General features: G+C 34.2%; 1 protein-coding gene and 1 long non-coding RNA gene across 3 annotated transcripts in view; one reads left to right on the top strand and one right to left on the bottom strand.

Annotated features, from left to right (window-relative positions):
• The window catches only part of LOC147077327 (uncharacterized), a 233451-nt gene that overhangs the window by 202261 nt on the left and 14938 nt on the right, over nt 1–16252 (bottom strand). The gene's annotated exons all lie outside the window — the stretch shown is intronic.
• On the top strand, nt 741–7604 carry LOC147077328 (uncharacterized). The gene is made up of 4 exons (XR_015069442.1): nt 741–830; nt 3909–4025; nt 6310–6462; nt 7451–7604. It is a non-coding gene; the product is annotated as an uncharacterized LOC147077328 (long non-coding RNA).

Below are 16252 nucleotides of genomic sequence, written 5' to 3'. Positions count from 1 at the left end.
AAATGTTTGTGACCGGATTGTTTGGATTGATTATTGGCACATCAAACCATTGCTGGACTTTTGTGTCAGATTCAAATCTATCTAGTTCACGTTTTGCATCCATCTTAAGAAGTTTAATTGACGCAAAATATCACAATTATTGTATGTAAGAAGATTGACAGAAGTGTCAATAGACAAATGACTAAAGGTGCGTCCCAGTGATGTTTTCATCCGCGTGAACATAGACAATATAAGTAAAATAATTATCGAAGGCGTAGAAAGTAGGTAAACTGGAAACCGTTTAAGTTTTGACGTTTGGTTCACTGTTCCTGCGAAAATCAAACCATTCTCTGACCATCAGAAATGGTTTGGTATGAAACTTCAGACCAGTTCTGAACCGAAGTCAGCTGTTCAGTGAATCGTTCAGCTGCCGAAACCCAATTCATTGGAGGTTCGCCTAAATAGGTAGGTACATAGATTGTTTACCAATACACATACATTGCTCTCAATGAGTTGTTATGTTAATCTCTTAATTAATTAGTTAAAACTAATTTTTATTTCGTCGCCTTTTAGTGCAACCTTCTCTCTTATGGCAACACTGACACTATTTTAGTAACGTTTTCGTGAGCTGTCAGCTGTCACTGATGCCAATTACTGTTCATTCAATTTACGTAACATTTTAAAGGATGGAAATTAAAAGTGAACCGGCAGACTTTGACACCGATCCCGGAACATCATTCAGTTCTATCTATATACCGATAAAACGCTCGCACAGCCCGGAAGGACAAACGTCACAATCATATTTTATTCAACAATTCCGTATCGAGCATTCGTACGCCGCCATTTTGGAGGTAATATAATATGTTTATTATTAATTATATCTAATTTTATTATTGTACAGTGCTTGACGCATACCAATGAAGGCGCAGAACCATTTGTTTGAAACACAACGCGTACAATCATTCGGTCATACTATCATATTAAATGAAGTGTGGACAAGTAGTACACCACATGCCACGCGTTGTTTCTTCTTAAGAAAACAGTTACCATGTACACAGCTTGTCAGTCAGTGTATTTGATTAATATGTTGTCGGTTCGCAGTAAAATACATTATATATTTATATACCTACCAAGATTGGCGTTTTGGTAATTACAACCTTCGGTACAAGACGGTTATGGAGAAGCCAGGCGGGAACCGCTCTAATTGTCATAGCTGATGTTGGCATACCTAATTTTTGAATTCAAGAATGATAACCTAACGTAACTTAACCTAAACTAGCCCAACCTTACAAATAATACAGTATATCGGCTATTTTCAAAATGTGTTTGCTGCTGGTTTCCCCATAACAACTTGTACCCAATCTACGTAATGAAGGGTTTTGAGTACAGAACAGAGTAATAAATAGACTTCTGTTATGCTATAATACCCCGAATACACTACCTTTTGATGCAGGGGTTTTTTTCTTTTTGTTTCTTTGTAAACACCACAACAGGCCGTGAAGCCCAATAACAGTGGCATAACTCCCAAGCTATCCATTAGATTATGTAAATATATTTTTAACCTTACTGGGTCGAACCCGGAGCTCCCGGATGGAAGGCGAGCGCCTTACGCACTGCACCACGCGAGAGTTTTCTACGAAAATGAACCTCACATTATAGTCGTGCAATAATGTGTGTTGCAACCTTACAATACACCAATATTGAATGAGCGTCAGTGCCTAAGCCGAGAGCAGTTGTCAGAACGAAATACAAGTGTATTCTTGACATGTGTTTATTTTATTCCATAGTCTTCCACACCTTAGATCGGTTGCCTCTTACTCCACACCCGTTAGGTATTTCAGTCCTCATTAATTCTGTGTTCCCTGGTGTAGGGCACCCGGTTTCCTCCGGGCATAGGGCAACATATCCTACTTAGCACCCTTTCTCGAAGACATTCGATGCAACGGCCTTGGTGACGTCAAAGTTTATACGTGAGTCTATAATATGTGTAGATAATAATTATTTTTGTACGACAGGTGTGGAATGTTTCAATTCAGAACCTACGCCAAATTTGTGTTATGTGGTATCGTCGTTTGCAGGTGTGGACATTCAATTAGGATCCTTATACCTATACACTGTGACGTATAGCTTCATATGTAATTGTATAGGTCAGTTGTTTGAATGCAGATATAATATATTTACGGTGACGTCCCGTGGGGTTTGGCAGGTTATGCATTGTACAGATGAGGCACATTTTAAAAGGCGGCGAATGAAGGATCCAATGAAAATATCAGATATATTCATAAAGAAGACGCTGCTGTCGCTTCATTAGAAAGTTTGAAGTCATAATAGTTTTAAAAATCATATCGGGCCGTCTGAGCTGGTCGCCACAAAGGCCAAGTATTTATAAAATATATACAAATTGTGGCGTCATATTGCAACTGTGTAGTTTTCTTCACATGGATTAGTTTGTCCGTATTATTTTAGCTTTGTTTTTACATGTTATACCTATGTAAATTAATAAGAATCATTTATTTTTGTTGATTCCGGGCTTCAATAGCTATAAAGTGTCCTTCTAGAAGTTGTCGAAGGCCACACCATTTTCCTCGCCTATAGGACGTCGTCGAAATTGCAACTTCCTGGGCGAGCCGTGCATGAAAAAAGGTGCCCCATGCTTTGCATTTCACCGCACTCACAGGTTTGGTCATCGGAGAACCCCCACTTCACCATGTTGTCTCAAGTGCGCCCTACCATGATTGTCAGTCTGTTTAGGGCGTTCCATGTACGGTACCCGAGACTGGCTCCGGGTAGGAGATGCTCTGTTGGCTTTACCCAATCTTTGAGACCCTCAGAGGCTAGGTTCGCCTTCCACGCGGATAGTCGATCTTCTTCGGGTGGGAGCGTCAGAGGTATGGTTGTTGCCAAGCTTCTTCTGGATTTGAGGCTTGTTTTTTACATTTGATACACATGGCATGTCGTTTCGCGGGTCCCTCTCTTGGGCTGCCCTTTCAACTCGGGTTGTAGTTTAGCGTCAGATTGGCTAGGTGGGGTGGGGATTCCTGTAAGCACTCGAACTTTGGTTACAGGTGTGGGTTTTAAAGACCCCGTTATGATCCGGCAGGTTTCGTTAAGCGCAGTGTCCAGATGTCTCGTGTGCGCAGACTTGTACCATACCGGACAGGCGTACTTAGCCACTTTCCATAGTGCATGAATTGAGACCCTGAGTGTATGTGGTTGAGCTCCCCACGTATTGCTACTTAGTTTTCTCAGGATGCTGTTCCTTGCTTCTGACTAATTTTTGTTATTAATGCAGTGTTGCTTATAGGACAGCGTCCAGTCTAAGATGATTACCAGGTATTTTGGACGGTTTGTGGGTTCATTTGTGTGTCATTTGTCATATCGCCTCTTCTCATCTAGAAGAGGATCCGCCGAACAGACCCTCGCTCCAATTCTGTTAAAGAACATTACAATTCTGCCAATCTCTTCCGTCCTACCCACCGCCAAGGCACTCGCATTCTCGAAGATATCCTGTGTTGTTTATATTTTGGGCATTGCACTGCTATATGTACAATGTCCTCCAAAACATCACATTCATTGCAAAGTTGCGGATCGCTTCTTCCCATGAGGAAATCAAATCGTTTACCGCTTGTAAGCTCATCTCTCTTCAAATGAAACTCTACAAACCAGGACAACAAACGTGGAGATAGTAGAATGGACTTACTCCGTTTTCCATTTTCTAAGGATGTTCTGTGGTCAAAATGTATCCATTGACAATTTGAAACTAAAAGTTAAAAGTGGCCGCATTCTAAGTCTACTTTAAGGTGACACTGTATTTATATTGGTCTGGAATAGGCTTAATGATTCAATGTTATACAACGATATCTCGTCAAACACATTATTTATTTTATAAATATATTAATGACAGTGCATACTTACTATTTTGTTTATAGGTTGACATCAAACCTGATGTGGAAATAATATGTGAAGTTGATCCTCTTCTCAAAGAGACTGACAATGAAAGCAGCCATACGTTCGTCGAATCTAGGGAACGCCCAAATCCGTCTTTGGTGAGTATTATTTTTTCAGATCTAGGTTCGTGCCTAATAAGTTCATATGGGCCTCATCAGAGTAGTGGTTTGTATTAACATATTTTTGTTTTTACGAAAAATGGATGTCAGCCCTTTGTTCAACCTGTTAGGTCAATATATTCTCATACACAAATTGAAAAACAATATGTATACTTGCCAGACCTAGGACTCAAACCTGGGACCCACGACGGTGTAGGCCGACGCTTAAGCCGCGTGGCCATCTTGATACAATTGTTCGATTACTAGACACGCGTACACCGCCTCGTATTGTTGCGAATTATTGACGCATAATATACTTATAAGTGGAAGATATAAAGAAATAGTTTGAAAATATATCTGGCAAGTCACTATAAATTATGGAAAGGTGATTATATACGTAACTGTGTATCAGCTTTTTTTTGATCCAACGAATAATTCACAAGATTTATGAATGTTTGAACATACATAATTTGAAAACACTTCTGGGAAATATATAACCAATAGAAAAAAATCTTTTTTGACACCCACTAAGCATCGACCCTGCATCTTGGAATTTGCGCCGACGCTCATTGAACACAGTGGTATAGGCATCTTATCTAATTGCGACGACGAACTCTGAACTCTCAATTTTTACAATATTCTCTGAAGCGCTTTCTAAATTGAGTTATTATCGGCAGTTAGATTTTGTATTTTAAATCAAAATAAGTATTAATTACATTAATTACAAACTGACGTCACGGATCACTTGAAGATGTTGTAACTTACTTGAAATTGCTAATAATTTAATTTACTATTTTTGCCAATCTGCGCAGATCCATTTGGCACCGTGTGTTTTGTGAATAACGATGACGTATTCGACACGTTGCAGATGGACGGGTTTTTACGTGAGAGCCTGCTTAACGCGGCTAACACTATGCTTTGCACTTCTTATTGGTCGTACACTCATGGCTGAGGATCGACATTTTTGTGTTTATAGATTTTTTCAGTTTTGGAAAGCGCTTATGAGCAGGTATTTAAAAGACCAATAGTTAAAATTTCTCGTAATTAAGCATGGCAGTCGTAGGATAGTGGTAATGCACAGTGCGCGATACCCAAGATACGCAGTTTTGATTCTTACTTTTTTCGAAAAATAATTTCTCTATTGGCAATATTTTCTCATGAGTGTTTATAAATTATGTATGTTTAACATGGTATGATAAATACTTATGGCACCCTGAGATCTATAGGGTCGCAACTGCAAAATTATCCAAAAATGTACACATAATTTATTTTTTCACACGAAAAAAAACGCAGTCGATTAGATTCGTAATACCGATTGTTCAGTTATCAGCCGAACGCGCTGCCTTTACGCCACAGTATGATACTGCAATCGTGACGATTATACACTATAATATTATAGGTAAGAATTGTTCCGTTGCCTAGGCAGCGAATTTATTATTGTCAGCAATTTGCAATTCCTTACCTAAACAAACAATTAAACGTCAGAGTGACAGTTGGTACTTTAAAAATAAAAAAAAACGATAAATAATTATATAATTTATAGAAATAAACCAACGGCGCTTCAATAGGCGGCCCGATTTCTTACGTGTGTAATTTAACAAGATGATTAAGAGCTAGTCGAAGAATCTAGGTTATCGCAAGTTTTGTTCTTGTTTTGTTACGCAAAAGAAGTATAACTTCTAACGTGAATACATAAGTACACACACCGATTATTTTTATTAGTCCGACATTGAAATATATGATATTTCAAATCATACTGATGATTAAGTTATTTTTATTGTCCTCTTTTATTTCTATATGTTCTATATTATTTTTATTAGTTTTTTTATTTCTTCAATAAAAGAATTTTTATATTAAAACTATGAAGCCGCATCTGCAAGTATGTTCGTCAATTCTAAAACTATATGGCCGCAACTGCTAAAATCCACAATATAATTTTTAAAATATATTAATATATTTAAGAACTACAGGGTAAAGTAACAAAAGAATTCAAACATGGTACAATTTTCTGCAGTCTACTGCAATTAATTAAATTGTAGTTAATTATTTAACATTCAAACTCAAATTACTCACGATCATGTTATTTGCAGTTACGACCCTATAGATCTCAATGTGCTATATGTTTACAAAAAGTACGAAGTTTACGAATGTCTTTCGGTGAGTATACACACACTTGCCAAATGCAGTCGTACATTGGTGGCAGGTCTTATCCAGAAATGGATTGACTCTGGCTGATCATAATGGCGATACTGTTACATAATATTAATCATGTTGTTATTTTCAGGAGTGTGGAGACAGCTTGATCAATATAAGGTCGGAGAATGATAATGAGGTGTTCATCATCAAACAAGAATTTGTTGACGAAACAATTCGCCAAATCAATAATGAGAATCCTCAACCCGGCTCCTTGGATCGACAATACAGCCCAGTAGACCAGGTACGTTCATTTACAGGTTCACTAATAACACAACTTTTAAACATTTTTTTTTATATTCGAATAATCGATATCTACATGGCATTAAAATTAATATGGTCACCAGAATTATTCTCAAGGAAAAAAGTTCTGGTCACCCAATTTGGATGTCATTTATTCGAGAACTGCTGGGTGTATATCGCGAACAATAATGGTTTCCATTGGGTTTATCAGCATAAACCAGTTACTCCACGAAGTATTACAGGAATTAATCCAGATATATCAAATTGCACGACCTTGGAGGAGGTCCATTTTTTGAAATCAACTAAAGCAATCGTTTATAATCGGTTCACGAAAGAAAATAAGTGACAATCGTGTCGTACTCACCTCATCAGGCGGCGGAGGACGCCGCTGCGCGAACTTCTGATTTTGATCGATTTACAATGCTTGAGACCACTGTAGCGAGAGAATGCCTCATCTGAGTACTACAGTAACAAACCATTTAATTGGCACCAACAAAAATGCCTGTGTACGAAATAAAAAACAAAAACTTGGTGGAGCTAGTAGTAGTAATTCTGACTGACACTGGAAATAAAAAACCGTTAAGTTATGGGGAATATATAAAACAAGCGTGGTTAAATTGCTCCTACGACCTTTTTGTAAAAATTTAAAACAAGCAAAAATTATATATTCAAAGAATAAAATATATGCATCCGTCTAGAAACACGATGAAAGATAGAATCTCAAGAATTATTGCAAAAATTAAATGCTTTTTATTAAAATTCGTAAAAACTACTTTTTCATTTTTTCATTCACAATAAAAAAACTGCTCGGCACGTCAGACAGTCGAAAGATTATATATAGAAAATTTTGGCACGGGTGCCACTGTAAAAAGGTTTGCTAACACCGTGTCTAGGTATAATATTTGTACCTAGATCTTTTACTTATAATTAACTGTTATTTAAAAATCTTATAATTTAAATTTATTAATACTTTTAAATGTCTTTTTTAGATTATCGCTAGAAGCACTGAACCGGCCAATGTTGCGAGTTTCATATCGTCCAGGGACGTGACTGAAGAACGAGCGTCTAGTGAAGACCTACACATTGAGGAACAAAACATTAAGAAAGAACTAGGGGAATATATTGAAAGGTACAAAGATGTCGCCTGTCGCAATACTAAACGTGATATTTGTCAATCGAATATGTTAACCACAGAATTATTAGTGACTGCAGTGGTGTGCAAATGTGACGATGGTCATTTTTCAAGATTTCGTTCTGGTCACGTGAAATCACTCAAAATGACTTATTCTGATGATAAGCCATTTAAATGTGATAAGTGCAAATACTCATGCAAACAATCTGGTCATATGAAAACACACAAAATGACTCATTCTGTTGAAAAGTCATTTAACTGTGATAAATGCAATTACTCATGCATACAGTCTGGTCGCATGAAAATACATAAAATGACTCATTCTGGTGAAAAGCCATTTAAATGTGATAAATGCAATTACTCGTGCACAACGTCTGGTGGAATGAAAACTCATAAAATGACTCATTCTTTTGACAAGCCATTTAAATGTGATAAGTGCAAATATTCATGCAAACGATCAGATGTCATGTTAACACACAAAATGACTAATTGTGGTGAAAAACCATTTAAATGTGATAAGTGCAAATACTCATGCAGACAATCAAATCACATGTTAACACACAAAATGACTAATTGTGGTGAAAAACCATTTAAATGTGATATATGCAATTACTCATGCAGATATTTAGGTAACATGAATAGACACAAAATGTCTCATTCCTGTGAAAAGCCATTTAAATGTGACATATGCAATTACTCATGCAGATATTCAGGTAACATGAAAACACACAAAATAACTCATTCTGGTGAAAAGCCATTTAAATGTGATAAATGCAATTACTCATGCACACATTCAGGTAACATGAAAACACACAAAATGACTCATTCTGGTAAAAAGCCTTTTATATGTGACACATGCAATTATTCATTCACACGATCAGATGTCATGAAAAGACACAAAATGACTCATTCTGGTGAAAAGCCATTTAAATGTGATAAATGCAAATATTCATGCACGACGTCTGGTAGCTTGACAATACACAAAATGACTCATTCTGGCGAAAAACCATTTAACTGTGATAAATGCAATTACTCATGCAGACAGTCGTTTACCATGAAAAGACACAAAATGACTCATTCACGACGTCTGATAACATGAAAAGACACAAAATGACTCATTCTGGTGAAAAACCATTTAAATGTGATAAGTGCGAATACTCATGCAGCCAATCAAGTGACATAAAAAGACACAAAATGAGTCATTCTGGTGAAAAAACATGTAAATGTGACACATGAATTTACTGATGCACGACGTCTAGTCACATGACAAGACAAAAAATTACTCATCCTGTTGGAAAGTTATTATGTGTTAAATGTTACTTTATTTTTAATATTATTATATTATATTTATTATTATTATATTATATTTATTATTATTATATTATAATTACTCTTGCATAAAATCTAGTACCATGAAATTGCATAAAAAGACTCATTCTGGTGAAAAACTTTTGAACTGCATTGTATTGTTTAATTTAATAAAACGCATTTTTTTTGTTGTACTTATTCCACATTTAAGCAATAAATTAGGTCCGGTTTCGTCTGACTCAGAGGGATGCGTTTTAATAAATTAAACAACAATGAAATGTGATTAAGAAAAATTACTTATACATACATTCAGGTACCATGAAAAAACACAAAAACACGCAGTCTGGTGAAAAGCTTTTTAAACGTGATTTATGTAATAATTACTCGTGCATAAAATCTGGTAGCATAAAATTGCACAAAATGACTCATTCTAGTTTAAAGCCATTTACATATGATAATTGCAATTTCTCATGCATATATTTTATAGATAGATGAGTATTTTTTGACAAAGTATATTCTGTTATGGTTTGGTTTCGCAGGGTTTAAGGCGATTTACATATTTTTGATAATTCACAATTTTAACTAAATTAATAAATATGTTAGTACCTACCTATCTGAAAACATTAAAGTCAAAGATAAACTTTCAATTAAAAAAAAAATGTTATAACATGTGAAATTGTCAAAGGACCCCATCTTATTATTACTTAGGGACATATAGTTTAATGTCATATTATTAAGGTATTAGTTTATTAAGTTTTCTATGATGTGCTTAAGAGATTTTTACTTATTCTTTGTTTTAATATTTTTTATAATCATTTTAAAAAACATAGATTTTTATAAAAATATAAATGTGTGCAAGCTTCGTACTTTTGCGCTAGGTGCCTCTGCACATCTATTCTTGTCTCAAGATTGCTATCGAGGGTAGTTTTTCCTTTTTATATCGAAGTATTAGCACGTATTGTAACAATTACAACCAACTTCTTGTTATTGTTACAAGAACTGCTAATACTTCGACACAAAAAAATGAAAACTTCCCTCGATAGTTGCCGATAGCGGCCGGTAATAGTCTTGTGTATAGAATAGATGCTCTGGTAGATAAACACATCTACTTCATTGAATCGAAATACGTGTGACGTCACTAAATACAAAAAAAAATGTTCAACTGTCATCGTATTTTCGTTTATGCCTGTAAATAATTATAGGTGTTCTTAAATGTTCTATGCAAGCTCCTCTTAATTATTAAGAGTTTGGTTTGTTATGGTAATAATAGTTATGTCCGAAGAGATTGGAATTGGTTAGGTACCTATGTCTAAATAAAATGTCAGCCGACGGAAGTTTTTGTTTTGAATGAATGAACCCAACATTTTTAGCCGTTTGCAAAGTGGAAGATACCAACCTGCTGTGTATGACGATAGCTTGGTTAAAAACTGAATTTTGTGACAATATGTATTATATTTTGTTTATAAATAAAGTAAATCGGAAACATATTTGGTTTTAATCGTTTTTATTCACACTTTCCCATTCATAATAAATAGCACCTGTTCGCACAAGGAAACTATTTATTATTGTAACCCATAATATTATAGTTATTGCCATCTCCCGTCAGTGCGAAGAATATGCATTCTCTTTCTTCGCTCGGTATGCTTGTTGCTGGTCATCTTCTGTTATTTGGGACTTGGGAGAGATCAAATAAACACAACGGAGATTTTTATTTGACATATACCTAGTTTACTATTTATTACATTTTCATAAATTTTTCGGAATGCGAAATGCATATGTTTACAATAGCAATCTCTGGTGGAAGCCTATTAGATATTTTTCGCTTACGATCTTGCCATCAGCGAGAAGCGCTTTTTGATATCGCTATCAGCGAGACGCGCTTTAGCACTGCAAGTGATCTCCCACCATAAAAGCGGTGTACACAAATGGAGCGTTGCTTTTTTTGTGTTCGGACAAACAGCGTTGCCGGATATTTTTTTTCTCTTAACCAACCAGTACTATGAGTCAGCTCGGAAATGGTTCCGGCCTCTCTAGACCCCCAGAGAAGACATCCCCAAATGGGAACAATTCAAAGGTGTGACATTATGACGTCGTCTTTCAAATAATAAAAATCGGAAACGCTCCTTTTTAATAAAGTATCGACGTAAATAATAGACCTTTCCAACAGGTCTATTCTTAACGGTCATCACTTTAGTACGTTTCCATTATTTCCATTGTCCAAATTAATACGAAAGGCATTCCATACATTAAACAGTTATCGGCGGCTTTCTCCAATTCGTAATACAGCGAAAATTTAGGTTGGTAGACATGTCGGTCAAATTTGGATCGTGCTTCCTGTGAAGAGCGATCCTAAGCTGATGAAGCCGAATCAGCGCCGTCTAGTCGGTATCCGGCAATGAGTCAAAACAGATGTTTTACACGTCTTGAGTGAAGTATTTTTATTGTTTATAATTACTAATGACCTATTAAGTTTTGACGATTTATTATTGATGATAATAGAGGGGGTTTTTTACAAACACCAACTATTCATAATTTTTTTGTAATATTTTTTTATTGTGACCCATGACTTGATAGGTAGGTAATGGAAATGTTACCTACTTTATTGTATTGATTTTTTATATAAGTTAGAGTTAAAAGACGTACTCATTGTAAGTGTTTATTTGCCTTTTGGTGAGTGAACACAGTACCTTGAAGATGCCGAAAGGCGAAACCCGGGTCGCAAATAATACCGTCATAACATACCTCTTGAGACCCGAGGAAGAACCAGCCATTGAAAAAAATATTTCTTTGATTTTATTGAATTAATTCAGAAGAAGGAAGAAGAGAGTCTATGACAAAAAAATTTTTTTTTTTTTTATTTTATAACAAGTAAAATGAGGCGCCGAGTGCCAAAGGAGCTCAAGCGCCAACTTTACGATTTTTGACATTTGAATGTAGGATATTTCTATAAATCGATATGTCTCATGCCACAAAGTCTTATCGCTCAAATAATTATAGATATTTTACAATAGACATTTATTTTCTGTGGCATAATTGTTTTGTTCGTTATGTCGGCACGCCACAGAAGCTTATCCGCCATTATACTATGGAGAGCGCGAGACCAAAACAGCTGTCAGATTTCTCGTATTGAATATACGTTATCAACAGTGAAAAAAACTAAAAATGAGCTCAAGAAGGATTAGAAAAATAGTTTCGATGTACTGTATTAAACCTGTAAACGAGGAAAATCGCTCTAAGTTTAACATGTTCTATCCGTTTTTCTCTCACATAGGTACGCAGCTTTTTACAATATTTTAGATTACTTTTGAAATATGGTTATTAACATCATTTAAGTAATTATGTCCACTAACACATGAAGTGTGGAAAGGAAAATAATTCTTATTTCTAATTTCATCTTGTTTTATATCCAATTACGATTGATATACACTAAAAAAAGTATTTAAAAAATCACCTGAATCCTTGAGAAAAAATGATGGTGTTAAATTTGAATAATGATTTTGTTATTTTGGCCAGTTTGGAGTAACGATTTGATTTAGTATTATTAATAATATTGGGTATATAGATAGTTATTACAAAAAAAAACAATCCAAAGGCTTTGAAATCATTGCTGTAATGGCAAAAACGTATTTAATATTATATGGCAAATTTTATGCCAAACAAACTCATGTAACAATCATAACAAATTTGACCATTTTTTCAGTGTTTATTTGGCATAATAAAATTTGTTTATATCAAAATGTTTTTTTATTGCTTACCAAACCCTTACTTTAAAACATTTTTTTTAAATTAATGCCATTACTTGAGTTTGAAAATGTTAATGCCACAGAAGCTTATGCAATAAATAAAAGTATCAAGTGCCACCTTTTTTCATTTTTCTATATGCCAAAGAGGCTCAAACACCATTTTTTTTTGGAATCCAATAGATATTTTTCATTAAATATTATTGCAAATAATACTTTGATTTTTTTAAATTTGCTTTGCTTAGAAAAAAATTGTCCATTTCAACATTCAAGTTTAAAATTAAAAAAATAAATTCACTGAAAACTTGACGGCCATTTTGTAGCACTTTTGTTAAATGGTGCTTGAGCTCCTTTGGCGCTCGGCGCCTCAAATAGGTATTCTATATGCACATTATGTGGATATCAAGTCGGAGTTCTAGGATCATAAGGGCGAAACTACAAAAATGGCTGTTTTGAGTTAAATATTGCATTGTCTTGCTAGAACGCAGTTCTATCATAATATGTACAAAGATGAAACTCGTACGTGTAGCGGTTTGCCAGATATTACTTGGCGTATCTACAAATCCACGTGGAATTTTAATGTCATATGGGTGAATGTCCTCTTACACCTGTGTGACTCTGACATTATTGCCGATTAATCAAGGACACTTTGACGTAAGTGGCGTTTCGCCTTTATGTCACTGACATAAAGTTTAGTTTATGGAAGTTTCGTAATTTTTAGTTTGGCGTAAGTTGTCAATTTGACTTAAGTAAACACTTGTTATCGGTTCATACTTGCATATCAACAATGTTTTGAAGAAGTAATGATTGTGGATATCTTTAAACAGAACCAACGTACAAGCATGCGAAGAGTAATATATATTTAAGTTATGTTATTTCGACTCCTAACCGGTCAAATTGTTTTTAAATGTAATCTGATTAAATATTTATATACTTACAGCATCATTATAAATCATGTTTTCGCAGATCGAAATACAGAATTGGAAGACGAAGAACTGAATGTTTTGAACTCAAATCATGTACCAGATAATACACCGACTAATGATTATAATTTCAAGGAGAATAACTCTGATAAACAGTTAACCTTGATGAAATATTATAATGAATTGTTCATTTGTTCAAATATGGCTTTATCCACTAGCTGAGTGTATTAAAAATACGTTTTTTTTTCTCAAACATGCATATTATCATCTTAGGAGTTACTTCATGGTTTCAGAGCTCAAGATAATATTTTCGAGAGTTTCTCCCTGATACGTTACCAGGATGGCCAGCAAAATTACTAATGGAAAATAATGCAGAATATTCACTCATCATAAAAGACAGAATTGAGCTCTATTATGTATTATGTAATTAATATTTTATATTTTTTTTAGAAAACCGGATTCAAAATATCTGTCTTTTGTATTAAAAATACTATTTCTTTTCTTAGACATGCACATCATCCCAGAATTTATTTCGTGGTTAAATAGTGAAACAGGATTTTTTGAAGAGATTGTATTTGAGCCATTACCAGGACATTCGGAACAATTATTATTGTCAGTAGAAAATATATTAGAACCTACGCATGAACCACCATTATATGCTGAATTTAACCATGGTATATACTTCATAATATAATATTATGAAAACAGATAAAAGTGAGTTAATTCATCGATTTCCTGTAGAACAAACTCATTTACAGCATCTCAGGAATTACTACGTCTTTGAATAGCTCAACCGGTTTTTTGAAAAATTTAATGGATGCCCAGAAGAAATTACAATAAGAAATAATGTCGATGATGTCCGATAATGTTCAATTCAGAAATAAGATTGTGTTTTTGATGAGTTAAATAATAAACGAACATGTATTGCTAAGCCCTACGAATGGAAAAGAAATAAGCATATAACTAATAGACAAAACGGAACGTTATATATTTCAGTTACAGGTAAGCAAATTGAAGGAAGTTATTTAAAGCCCAAAGACTGTTCTAAATGTCCCAGAAAGTGCAATGAAAATTTTACCGAAACAGTACGGCAAACAATGTTGAATTCATATTGGTCTTTAGGCGATATTGAAAAACAAAGACTGGATGGTGCCACAAGATGTTCATTATAAAACATAGTCGTTCCCAAAAATTCCGATAGTTAATCAAATGTTCTTTGAATCCAGGCACTCGCAAATGAAATGAGATTCCGTTCATGCGAGAATCGAAAACTAAAGCATTTGGATATAAATACCATCCATCCGCATGGTACTCTGCTGTTCAGATGGCACACAAAAAAAAACAATGTAACTGAGATGGATCAACAAGATTTTCTTGATTTTTCTGAATTACAAAATGACAAAAATGCATATAAGAAATATAGAATAAAATAAAAATAAAAAAGAATAAAAATAAAAATAAGAAGATTGATGCAGATGGAGAAAGTGTTATACGATTCATACGGATTGAGAAAATATGAATGTGACGAGCCATTAATTCAATAATTAACCATTCATCTTTTTGACTCCAGCCTAAATATAACGCAGCACTTTCCCTCACTGCGAAAAAGATATCAATGGGCATTATTCAGGAACAATATCATTATTTTTACAATTCTTTAAAGTTGTCAAATGTTGACAATAATTAGGAAAACATGGATGAAAAAGATGCATAACAAAATTATGTATATAGTTAGATTTAGGAATAGAATTTGATGAAAGATATTTCGCCTATGTTTTGTATTATCTATATTGTATTAAGGGGGGACATGCTCGTCGAAGGTCAAAATTGAGTTTTTATTGTATTTTCAAACCATGATCCTGGACACTCCTTAAACGTTGTAGATAATCTATTTATATAATTTTGAAGCCTTATTATCCTTTATAGTTATTTTAAACATTTGATGACTGCATGAAGTATTTTTGTTACATAAAATAGTATTCTTTTAAACCTCTCGCTCTAATGTTTTAGAATATAGTCATATTTCGGTACAGAACTGTGCAGTGGTGTTAAGATTTTTTACATTTATTAATTTTTAAACGCATTTATAAAACCATTAGTATAATTTATTACGAGATAATTTTTGTAAAATATTCACGATAAAAAATTATTTTGATAATCTCTGTGATCCCAAATATGACAAGAATTAGGCATTTTATTATTCAAAAAATCGGCAAGATTAACACATTTGAAGATGATTCTAAAGATATTAATTATAAGCTATGTCGTTGACCATTCAAGTGTGATAAAAATCTTATGAATAATGATTGCTTTATAATAATTATTGACCTAAGAATAAGGTAATGTTTTTTTGAAATACGCCATTTCTTTTGTCATTCCCTAGTGGTTAAGCTACAACATACGGCCGTAGCCATAAAATGACAAACTATAATTAAAGTAGGGAGTAAAATTATGTTAACGCGCGTGTTTGAACATGTACCTAACCGAATTTTTTTTATTTTTTTTAAAACGGTACATGTTCAAACACGCGCATCAATATCATTTTACTCCCTACTTCAATTATAGTTTGTCAATTTATGGCTACGGCCGTATGTTGTAGCTTAACCACTAGGGAATGACAAAAGAAATGGCGTATTTCAAAAAAACACTACCTTATTATTAGGTCAATAATTATTATAAAGCAATCAT

This window comes from Rhyacophila brunnea, unplaced genomic scaffold, assembly GCF_057557595.1.
Source record: "Rhyacophila brunnea isolate RB1 unplaced genomic scaffold, BYU_Rbru_1.0 scaffold_13, whole genome shotgun sequence".
In the NCBI taxonomy this organism is placed as follows: Eukaryota; Metazoa; Arthropoda; class Insecta; order Trichoptera; family Rhyacophilidae; genus Rhyacophila; species Rhyacophila brunnea.
The sequence above is the reverse complement of the archived record's forward strand: the minus strand, read 5'-3'. Positions and strand labels throughout refer to the sequence as shown.